Source organism: Bos grunniens, chromosome 13, assembly GCF_055505025.1.
Source record: "Bos grunniens cultivar Pamir isolate PY7600 chromosome 13, Bosgru_T2T1.0, whole genome shotgun sequence".
NCBI classification, from domain to species: domain Eukaryota; kingdom Metazoa; phylum Chordata; class Mammalia; order Artiodactyla; family Bovidae; genus Bos; species Bos grunniens.
In genome coordinates, this window is record NC_141177.1 from 45,365,786 (window position 1) to 45,377,789 (window position 12,004).

A 12,004-nucleotide genomic window follows, 5' to 3' on the forward strand; every position below is an offset into this window, starting at 1 on the left:
GCGGCGGTGGGCGGGGCTACGGTGAGAGCCGCCAGCAATGGGAGGGGCCTGACGGGCAGGCCCTCCAGGATCCCCGCGGGAGTCCGTGATGCTCGGAAGGCTGACTGACAGCGGCCTGCGGAGTGGGCCGGGCCAGGCCGGGCCGGACCGGGATGGGGCCGGAAGGCCGGCTCTGCTACGTGGCGGCCTCGGGCAGGCTCGGCGCTCGCCACCAGCCAGCCCCGGGGCGGCGGGACTTCCCCTAGCAGGCGCCTCCCTCCGGGTTTGCTCCAGCTCGGACTAGTGTTTATTTAAAGCTGGATTTAAAGGTCGCCAGCTGCAGCGAACGATACAGCAGGCATTCTTGGAGACTCCGGCCACCCCAAGAGGGTGCGGCCCCCCCACCCCCCACCTTGGTGATGGCTTCCCCTTCCTTCCCGACACGTCAGCAGCCCAGCCGTAGTCCTGAGTCGCCTGAGGGCGATGGGCATCCCTCTGGCTGCAGCCAGGGCTGCTCCGAGGACCTGCCAGGTCAGCGTCCAGCGAGGGCGCGGGGCTGGGCGGGGTCTGGTGACAGTCGTATCCCCAGGGCCTTGCACTGTGTATCTCGTAAGTGCACACAGGCATTTAATCTACATAACATAACCTGCAGGCATCTCTGGAATCGGTTTGAACTCTGGCCCCACTGCTTACCGCCCAGGAGAGGACTTAACCTTTCTTTTATTTTAATTAGAGCCTAATTACAATATTGTGGTGGTTTTTGCCATACATTCACATAAATCAGCCATGGGTGTACATGTGTTCCCCATCCTGACCCTCCCTCCCACCTCCCTCCCCATCCCATTCCTCAGGGTCATCCCAGTGCACCAGCCCTGAGCACCCTGTCTCATGCATGGAACCTGGACTGGTGATCTATTTCACATATGATAATATACATGTTTCAATGCTATTCTCTCAAATTACCCCACCCTTGCCTTCTCCCACACAGTCCAAAAGTCTGTTCTTTACATCTATCTCTTTTGCTGTCTGGCATATAGGGTCAGATCCTTACCATCTTTCTAAATTCCATATATATGCATTAATATCCTGTATTGGTGTTTTTCTTTCTGACTTACTTCAGGCATCAGTTTGAAAGTGAAAGTTGCTCAGTGGTGTCCAACCCTTTATGACCCCATGGACTATACCGTCTATGGAATTCTCCAGGCCAGAATACTTTCCCTTCTCCAGGGGATCTTCCCAACCCAGGGATCGAACCCAGGTCTCCCGCGTTGCAGGCGGATTCTTTACCAGCTGAGCCACAAGGAAAGCATCAGTTTACCATTCCAGAAATGGGGATAAGACGCTTCTTTACCCTCTGAAGGTGTTTTGAAGATTGGATCTAATATTTGTTGAGCACTTACTTTGTGTCAGGCATTATTTTTAGGGCTTTGCTGTTTTCACTCAACAGCATATCAAGTTGTTGTTCCCTTTCTATGAGTGAGGAATGGACACTTAAAGAGGTTAATTTTCCCAAGATCACACCATTTGGAGCCCTGGGCAGGGTTATCCCATTGTCCAGGCCAAGGTCCCTGTCCTCCCCCGCCTCTGTTCCAGGAGGCAGGCGCCTACCATTCACCGAGATCCCCACAGTGGGAGCCCCCACCCCATAAGAAGAGGGTTGTCAGAGATGACAGCTGTCTTCCAGTCTCTTCTTGAGACTAAATTGTGGTAAGTGTCCTCACCACAAAGTACACGTGTTCCTTTTTTAGACAGTTCAGGGACAACTCAGGGGCCCAGTGGAGCCATTATAAGGAGAAACCAGGAGAATATGGGATTAGAGCCTGTCTTACTGGGCGGATCCCAGAAGCCACCTCGCCCAGTCCTCTGCGGTCTGTCCTGAGGTCACTGGGCTACTTGAACTGGAGGTTTTGTGTGGCCGCAGATGGGCCCAGCCTCACACTCTGGGGATCGTCCATCAAGTGTTCATGAGCTGGGGCAAACCTGCTCATCCCCGAATCTGGTTACTGTCCCTGGGGGAGGGGACAGCCACTGGCTAATTTAAAACAGAGCATCCCACCCGAGTGGCCTTTGGCTCCTGCTGTCTTCCAGCCCTGCTGGCAGCAGACCTTTTCTCTGTGGCATGATTTGCTGATGTGGCTGCTGTTGGGTACAGGGGGAGGAGTGCGGGAGGCACCGTTTTCTGAGCATATGTTTGTGAAACTAAAACCCTGCCTGTGAGAACCCTCTGCATGTTGCAGCTGTGAAGAGACATGAGAGCAAGGCCAAGGGAGGCCTTTTGGTGGGACGGCTGGCACCCCTGGGAGGATCCAGCTCTGTCTAGGATCTGGCAGCCGTGACTGCAGGGGAAATCAGGCCCCTGTCTTCTCTCAGTTTCCCCTCTCCCATCTCTTCCTCTTCGCTCTTCTCATCCTGATTTCCAGAAGAGAAGAAACACACCCGGGACTCAGGGGTGCACATGTGGCCACTGGATTTCCTCGCCCTGCCCCGCCCCCAGCCTGGGGAGATGATGGTGCTCCCACATGGCCATTGGTTCCAGGCCTGGACTGGGGTGGTCTCCAGTGGGGTCAGGGGGTCCTGGGAGACATGGAGGCCCTTAAGGCTCAGCGGCCGTGCTCCTGTTGGGCGATGAAGGTGTCTAGCTCCACAGCATTCTCCTCTCCACCCAGGGCCCTTCCCAACTCCAGAGGGACCCAGCCCCCTGCAGCCCTCTCCTCTCCTCTCCTGTTTTCAGTCAGACCCAGGGTTCAGATCGCTCTACTGCCTCTTCCTGTGTGACTCTGGGCAAGTCCCTTCCCATCTCCAAGACTCAGTTTCTCCATCCATAAAATGGTAAGTATCCCAGAGCCCACCTCACAGGGTGGGGTAGTGAGGTTACATGAGCTTATGCCCAGAACCACCAAAAGCACTCTGTTTGGATATACCACAAATTTCCCCACTCACCAAATGATGCCGCAACAGGAGGCTGTTTATTTTCAAGAAAGACGGCACACGTTCTTTCACGTAGTGGAGTGCTCTTAGTGATTAGTTTTTGAACAACCAGTGAGATATGCTGCCTAAAACAACCTGCATGGGTCCTTCTGGCCAAGGTCATCTGAAGAACCGCTTGAGGGGTGGTTAGCAAGTTTAACCCAGGTTGGAACCGATCCTATGGCGTCATAGGCTCTAGTGCGAGTGTGCACAGATCCTTTGAGGACACTTAAGAACACGCAATCCATGGTTACAGGATGGGGATCAGGCAGGGACACCTCCGATGAATGGGACTGCCAGCTGCCCTAATGTTATGCAAATAGGTGCTTGAAGCTTGGATAAAAATGCCCATGAAAGCATCCTACAGATTTCAAAAATGTTGCATCGCAGAGAACCAAGGAGGGAGAGAAGACGTGCTTGGACGACTCAGATGACTCAAAAGGTGGCTTCGACGATGGCAGAGGCCCTGAGCCCACAGGTGCGGTGGATGAGGTGGCAAAAACTTGAGTGACAGGATAGGGTGATGAGAGCACTCTTCTAAAGTAACACGTTGTCACACATAACCTGTGATCATGACTTGCCAACCTCACAGATGGCAAGTAAGTTACTTGTTATAAATAGATAATTAACTATTTCATTGACTGAAAAAAAGATTATCTTAAATACATTCAGTTAGGTCACACATCCTTTGGATATTTGAGGGGGGAAACAGGGAATTGTTACAGGAAGGGGGACCCCTTCCAAGGGCCCGAGAGTGGGCTTTTATCTAACATTCGGAAATGAATTGTCCAAGGAGACGCACGTGCTGACAAAGCAAGAGACTCTATTGGGAAGGGCGCCCAGGCAGAGAACAGCAGCGTAAAGGAAACCAGAAGGGCTCTGCCACGTGGCTCACAGTGTTGCGTTTTATGGTGATGGGATTAGTTTCTGGGTTGTCTCTGGCCAATCCTTCTGAGTCAGGAGTCCTTCCTGATGGTGCTTGCATCCACTCAGCCAAGATGGCTTCCAGCCCAGAAGGATTCTGGGAGATTGGTAGGACATATGGACTGGAGTTTCCTCTCTCCTTTTGACCTTTCCTGAATTCTTCCAGTTGGTGGTAGCTTGTTAGTTCTGTGTTTCTTACCGGGACCTCCTGTTGTAAAACAACTCATATAAAAGGCGACCTTGGTGTCTGGCCACGGCAGGTCGTTTCAGCCAGTGGTTCCCCTAATGCTACGCTAAGTCGCTTCAGTCGTGTCCGACTGTGTGTGACCCCAGAGACGGCAGCCCACCAGGCTCCCCCGTCCCTGGGATTCTCCAGGCAAGAACACTGGAGTGGGCTGCCATTTCCTTCTCCAATGCTTGAAAGTGAAAAGTGAAAATGAAGTCACTCAGTCGTGTCCGACTCTTAGCGACCCCATGGATTGCAGCCTAACAGGCTCCTCCGTCCATGGGATTTTCCAAGCAAGAGTACTGGAGTGGGGTACCATTGCCTTCTCCGGGTTCCCCTAATAGAATCATCCTATTTGGGGGCTTGTTATTTGAGTCTCTGGGTGCCCCTTCACCCCACACATTCTCTTTCCAGAGGGGGCCCCCTCTGTCTCTGTCACCCTTCCTCTGGCTGCCTGCCCTGGGGGTGGCTGCACGTGCCAGGGAATTGACTCCCCTCCACCAGGAGCAGCCCTGAGGCCGTGACCAAGTGGTCTGGTGTATAATTTCCCCCAGCTCCCTTGTCCCTTGAACAAGCCAATGCTGAACTCTGTGTTCTGTGCCAGCCCCCACAGTTCCCTGGGGGATTAAGTGCCAGGGGCCCCAGTGGTTACGCGCTTGACAAACACACCCTTTATTGGCCATTCTCTGACTCACTTTCCCTCTCCCTTCCTGATCCCTCCAGGCTTCCCTCCAAATAAAGAAGGTTGACTCCATGTTTGTCTCAGGTCTTCTCCTGGGGAAATCCAACCTATGGCAAGTGCAGATGATGAAGGAGAGTGGTGGTTATCATCACCCATCGTTATTTTGATAAAAGCAGGAAAACGCGGTTCCTGCTTTGGGCCTCCTAGCCCCAGAGCTGGGGGAGACAGGCGAGGGGGTCTCTTTTAGGTCAGATTGGGGAGGGGTAGGTCTGACTACATGTTTATCTCAAAGCAATCTCAAAGTAATTCATCCTCTCTCCCTCTCTCTCAGTCAATTATATGCTTGAGCAGCTAAGCCCCAAATCGGTCCATCCAGAGCAATTAAAAGCTTCCTTTGCCAGGCCTTGGGGATTGATCTCTGATCAATGAGAAGAACACCACAGCTGGAAAGCAGCCGAAACCAAGAACAGGGCAACTGTATCCTGTTCAGATGAGCTAGTCCACCATTAAAATTTGTTTTTAAAAGTGCCTCTTATTTTCCAATATGGGATGGGAGGTGGGGTGAATGTCATACTAATGACCAGAAATGTCTCTTTTGTTTTCTAGCCCACTTGTCCCCAGATGAAATTTATTTGTGAAAACCTGTTTTGGGCCCATGAACCATGGTATTATTATATCATTATATTTGTAAACACTGTATTCCTAATTATATTTAGAATGAATCATACAGCAGTAGCAGTGGAATCACATAACTTGTAGGTACAATGTGCTGGTAGCTGTGCCAAGAATGTCACATATTTTATTTTACCTGACTCTAATGATACTATGAAGCGGTCACTGTTATGGCTATTTATTGATGCAACTACTCAGGCTCAGAGAGATTGAGTAACTTGCCTGAGACCACACAGCAGAAAGTCGCAGAAGAGGATTACAAACCCAGGCAGTCCAGCTTCCAAGCCTGGGTTCTTCACCATGAAAAAAGCAGCCTGGCTTTTCATACCAGGAGAGAAGGGACCAGATGGCTTGGCTGACTTTGTTGTCAAAGCCAGGCTCACCCTGACTTGCCTTTCCCCAGGGAGCTGAAACTAGGTGGATTTTGATTCTCAGCCATTCCTCCCTGCTGGTCTCTGTCACTGAAACGTCAGAGGGTTCTGTAAACCAGCTTTCCCCAGGTCCCAGCTCCTGTGGCCTCAGAAGGAACCCTTAGGAGACAACTCTGTGTCCACAAACAAGCCAGTTCACACTGAAGTTAGTGCTGCTTAGGAACAGCTTATCAAGAAAGGCAGGGTAAGTGTGGAAAACACAGGACGCTAGCCCTGCACCCTCTTAGGTGGTCCACTTTCAAGAGAGTGTCCCAGGAGACTCCAGGGTGCCCATAGAATGGGGAGTGGATGAGCAACAAGGAGAATGTCCTGTCCAGGGGACATCTCGGGATTACAGGGAATAGTGGTCCCAGTGTCACCAGTCATCATGCACTGTGTGACTCTGGCCTCATCACCTCTCTGCTCTATTTCCTCCTCGGTGAAATGGGTGGACGGTTCAGAGGAGTCCCGAGGCCCCTCTTGTCTCAGGGATCGGGGAGCATCAGTTTCCACAGGCAGCTGAAACCCCACTCTCTGCTCCCCATGCTTCTGCTCACTCCACATCCCCGTGCTGGTTTGCATGGTTCTGTGACCCTCTGAGGATGCAGCCCAGCCACTGTAAATGTGTGAGGTCAGTGAATGGGAAATTCCCTGGGTTTGGATTTGCAAGGTGGGTTTGGCATAGTGGTTCCAAACCAGACATGATTTTGCCCCTTGCCAGCCTCCCCTTGGACATTTGGGAATATCTGGAAATATGTTTGGCTGTCACAGCGAAGGGGAGAATGCTCCTGGCATGGAGTGGGCAGAAGCCAGGGCTGCTGCTGAACACCCAACAGTGCACGGGAAACAGTGACCGGGGCCCCAGTGTCAGTGGCAAAGTTGAGGAGCCCTGGACCACAGGAGCCTGGATGACCCACAACTGCAGGTGCTCCAGACTGTGCACGCCCTGGAACTCCCTCCTTTTCAAATTCCTTTGCCCCAACAGCCAGGAGAAGGCTCCCAAATAAGTACGGCAATGACAAGTCATATTTATTCTATGAATAAGGAAAACATGCACATGGTAAGACATTCTACAAAACGGCTCAAAACAGTACACAACGGAGAAGAATCATCTCACACCTCCCTGTATCCTGGTCTCCCAGTTCCTCTGCCCTGGGAGAAGGCATCACTCACCTGTTTCTTGTGTTATGTTCATCTTTCCAGGCCCAGAGTTTCTCAGTGTCAGCCCTAATGGCATTTCAGACCAAATAGTTCTATGTCATGGGGACAGTCTTGTGCATTGTAGGATATAAGCAGCACCCACCAGATGCCAAAATTATCTCCAGACAATGACAAATGTCCCTGCGGACCCTAGTTGAGGACCACTGTCCTGGAGATAGCTTCTGCATATTCTCACATATATGTATTCAAGAAAGCATGTCTTTCTCTTTTGGGGAGATGGGCACATATTAGATGTTCCATGAATATTTGTTAAAAGAATGGATAGGGATTCCCTGGTGGCTCAGTGGTAAAGAATCTGCCTGCCAATGCAGGGGACACAGGTTCTATCCCTAATCTGGGAAGATCCCACATGCCGCAGAACAACTAAGCCTGTGTACCACGACGACTGAAGCTCAGTGCCCTAAAGCCCGTGCTCCACAACGAGAGAAGCCACCACAAGGAGAAGCCTGCACACTGCAACTAGGGCGTAGCCTCTGCTCCCTGCAACAGGGAAAAGCCTGTGAAGCAAGGAACTCCCAGCATAGCCAAAGATAAATTTTACAAAATTATTTAAAAGAATGGATAACTGAGAATTGTTGTTCAGTCATTGAGTTGTGTCCGACTCTTTGCGACCCCGTGGACTGCAGCATACCAGGCTTCTCTGTCCTTCACCATCTCCCGGAGCTTGCTCAAACTCATGTCCATTGCGTTGGTGATGCCATCCAACTGAAAATAAGTCAACTTAAATAATAAATCAAACCCTATCCTAAATGGCCGGTTACACGTATCCTAATACAAGCACAGGATATGAAACATTTTCTTCCTGATTTCCCCTTACCCGTTTTGCTCTAAAGAGGACCATCTTGTGATGCTCCCCAAACACTGTTTGTCTCACTGCTAAAGGCTGAGATTTGGGGGTTGAATCCCCAATGCCCTTGCAGCCTGTTCTCAGAAGCAGCTGGAACTGTCCTCCATAACGACTTACTCCCTGCATTGAGGACTGCCTTCCCTGCCCCCAAATGACAGGCTGGGGAGGCATCAGGGAGGTGTCCCATCTACCTCAAGTGGCCCCTCCCATCTGTCTGTCCTGCTCTGCCAACATCTGGCTTTCGTGACAAGCTGTGGCCTTGGTTCCAGAAAGAGTGCCCTTTCTAAGAAGGTGGGGGCATTGGTCCAGCTTGGGCAATCAGCCCAAAGTCCATTTTGTGATTCTGGGCGGCTGCCCAGTCTCTCTTCCTGGAGTGCAGCAGGGCCTGGGATGGGCTCTGGATTTTCATGTTTCCTGGAGGGGAGTGGGTGCGGGTCTGGGAGCTGGCAGGTGACTTGTGTCCACTACCACGGGGATCGGCTCAGGGGCGACACCCTGCCCAGGGCCTGCTTGCCTATCACTCACTCTAGGCCCTGGGGGACTAAAGTGAGCCTTCTCAGGGCCGGTAGGGGAGGAGGGTAGGCTGGGCCCTATGATCCACCCCAGAAATAAGGCGGGTCAAGGTCAAGAGCCCTGGCTGTCAAGAGCCTTGGTGAGAGGTGTGGCCGGCATGTGTCAGCGGGGAGTTCAGCTGAGGCCAGGTCGAAGGGCCTTCTTTGTGGTGGTTTTAGGTTAATCAGACTTATGTGGTGGCTCAGGACTACAAAGATACATGTTCTCAGAGAGAGAAACCTTCAGAAGCTGCATGGTTCCGTCCAGCTGTGAGGTCCAACCCCAAGGATGAGGTCATCGCTGTGCTTTATGCCAGACTCTACTAGTCAAGCCACAATGGCCACCAGGGTCAGGGTGGAGAGACTCAGGCCTCACTTCTCGGTAGGGGTGTGTCGAGGTCTCATTGTGGAAGAGCCCGTGGACGGGAGATGCTGCCATCCGTCACGGGTCTTTTACTGGGTCTTTCTTTTCCTTCCCCATGGCCGCAGCCCCTGATCCACTTCCCTGGAACCATGGCAACCGCCTTCCCGGAAGGCACTGACTTGTACCTCTGTTCTCATCCTTTCCTCCCAATGGGTTCCAGCCCCAGGGAGTGGGTGAGAGCAGAATGCCCCATGAGTAACCAGGAGCCCTCCGTCGCTGAACTCCCCCCGAGGATTCCCTTTTAGGCTTCTCTCAGCAGCTAGTTCAAGCCCAAGGCCAGGGCAGGTTCAAGGGACGGCTTGTGTTCTCCACCCAAGTCCCTCCTTTCCTCAGCTCCTTCTGTGTTGATGGCTGGGTGGGGGCGGGGCAGGACAGGGAACATTCCGGTGTGAGCGGGGTCTGAGTCTGGGCTTTTTGGCTGTCCCAGAACATCCTTCATCTCCCTGGGACCTGTCCTCTTCTTCCCTCTTCCCTTCCTCACGATCATGTCTGTTCTCAGTGTCACCCCAGGTTCCTCCTTGAGGGGTACTTGGTACCACTTGCAGCCTCTCACTGACCTGGAATCCCTCATGCCTCTGAGACTGCTGTCACGTGGTCATCAGTGGCCCCTCATTACCAAAGCCTTTCGGTTCTTGTCTTGTTTGCTTGGCCTCTCTGCAGCACTGGGTGTGGACCACCTTCTTCCAGGAACTTTTCTGCCCTGCCCGCCCCACCCCCCACCCACCTCCTCTTACCTCTCAGATGGACTCCTTTCCAGATGCTTCGTTGGTTCTCTCCTGTCGTTTAACCTTATGACTTATCTGTCCCCTACGAGCACTAACTGCAGAATCTATTTCCCGTTCTCTACTCATCTCATGAGCTCGGAATCTCACATTTCCAACTGCCTACTAGCTATCCCAACCTGGCTGCTCCCAGCCATCTCAGAGTCATTCGACCAAAGCTAAATTCAGTGTCCACTTTCCATTGTGATCATCCCCTTCCCATGGAGATGCCGGTGAGCATCACCCCAACTCATCAACACGAACCTCAGTGCATCACCAGTGCAGCCTTCTGCTGCTGCTGAATTTTAATCATAGGCAGTTTTAGCAAGTCTCGTGCCAGAATTTCCTGAACCCATTCATTCATCCATTCATTCTGTCTGGAGTGACAGACAAATATTTACTGAGCATGTGCTATACCCCAGGCATTGTTCATGTGGCTGGAGATACAGCAGTAAGCCAAGTAGAATTCTTGCAATCTATGAGGGAGAGAAAGACAATGAGCAGATAGATAGGCAAACACAGAGCGGGACCAATGGTGATAAGGGCTGTGAGACAATAAGGCTGAGTGAGGAGCTGCGAGAAGAGGCAGGTGAGCATTTCCTGTCAGGTAGACAGGGAAGACTTACTGATCAGACTTACTGATGACTTACTTGAATAGAGGCCGGAAGGAAATCAGAATCAGCCAAGGGGACACTAAGCCATGGCAACTGCCTTCCCAAAGGGCACTGACTTTGTGCCTCTGCTCTCATCCTTTCCTCCCAGCCCCTTTCAGGGCTTTCTGTTTCCCACTGAATCAAGGGTCTTCACAACTGCACTTTGACCCTGTCTTCCAGCTAAGTCTTACTGTGGTCAGCAGAATTCTGCAATGGCCTGGTGAACTCCACCCCCTATTTTTACCGCTCTGTGTGATCCCCTCCCCCAGCTGTAGGTGGGACCTGTGACTGGCTGTTTGACCACAGAATGTAGCTTCCCTGATTAGGTTATCTTATATAAGATTCCGTCTCAGCCAATTTATGTGGTGAGAAGGCTTCCAGGAGCCTGCAGTGGCCTCCAGAAGAAACCTGGGGCCCTTGGTCCTGGAGTTGTGAGGCAGTGGATTCTGCCAGTCACCTGGATGAAATGGGAGGCAGGTTTGTCCCCTCGAAGCCTCAGGGATACCACAGCTCCACAGACACCTTCTGCAACTCGTGGGCAGAGAATCCAGCAGAGCTGTGCTCACTCCTGACCCACGGAAACTGTGAGACAACGAGCGTGTGTTCCTTCTTACACAGCAATGGAAAACCAACACGCTCGCCCCTCAAGCCCTGTGCAAGTCCTTTGCTGCTCCTGCTTCCAGACAGGCTATTTTTTCATGCCCTCCTCTGAACCTACATTTTCTCTCTGGTTAAATTTTGTCTGTCCTTCAAAATCCCATTCAAATGCGCCCTCTTCCTTTCTGCACCCCGGTTTGCCCTGGCCCCTCCAGTCCCCCACCCCACGGCCCTTGGTCCTCTCCCCGACACTTGCCCCGTCGGTTGTCTGCATGCCCCGACCCACTCCCTCACCCCTTCCCCATCGTCCATCTCAGGGTGTTACTCAGGGCCTGGCTTCCAACACATGGAGGGCTCCTCACTTGGGGGGGTTTGGGGGGTCCTGGATGGGGCTCTGACCATCGTGCATTCCCTCCCACTGCTTGGAGGCTACTCTGGGGCTGAACCTCTCAGATTCTCAAAGAAGCCTGAGGTCCTGAGAAGATAAAGACTGACTGAGGCCGGACAGATGTCAAGACCCAACTCTTGAATTGAAGCCCCTGGGTTCTCATCCACTAAGGGATTTCCGTCTGAAGCCTGGGTGCTAATCACAGCTTTGCTGGAGGAATGTGAGGCTTCTGGAGTGTTCTGCAGGACAGTGGCTGTTCTGACACGTGTCAGAGCCCAGTCGTCTGCTCTGGGATGGAGGTGGTTCAGCGGGAGGAAGGAGGAAGGGAGAAGGGTGCAGCAGGGGCCCAGGAAAGCCCGCTCGATGGCGAGAGGAAGAAACAGAAGGGAGAGTCTTGGGGACCAAGCGGGCAGGGGAAAGGAAGCCGGCTTATTCTGCTCTGAAGGAGTGGCTGCGTTTCTCCTTTTAACTGTGGCAGGTGCCTGATCACCGCTCCTGCTGCTGACTCCCCTGGGCTCCTTGGCAGTGCCAGGGTATTTTTAGCCCTCCAGGAAGTGGAACAAAGCACCTGGGCAGGCAGTGCCGCGCTCTTGGCTTTGGCTGAGGCCGTGCTCAGCAGCTTTCTAAGAAAGCACGGGGGGCCTTCTCCATTGCAGGAGATGTGGGGGATGTGTGTCCAGCTCCCTCATGTGCCTCTGAGGC

The 12,004-nt window shown here is 52.5% G+C and overlaps 1 long non-coding RNA gene across 1 annotated transcript; it reads left to right on the forward strand.

The window, feature by feature from the left end:
• The first annotated feature begins 256 nt into the window (after window positions 1–256).
• On the forward strand, window positions 257–4,932 carry LOC147360905 (uncharacterized). The gene is made up of 4 exons (XR_015138768.1): window positions 257–369; window positions 2,711–2,808; window positions 3,337–3,424; window positions 4,820–4,932. It is a non-coding gene; the product is annotated as an uncharacterized LOC147360905 (long non-coding RNA).
• The last annotated feature ends 7,072 nt before the right edge of the window (window positions 4,933–12,004 follow it).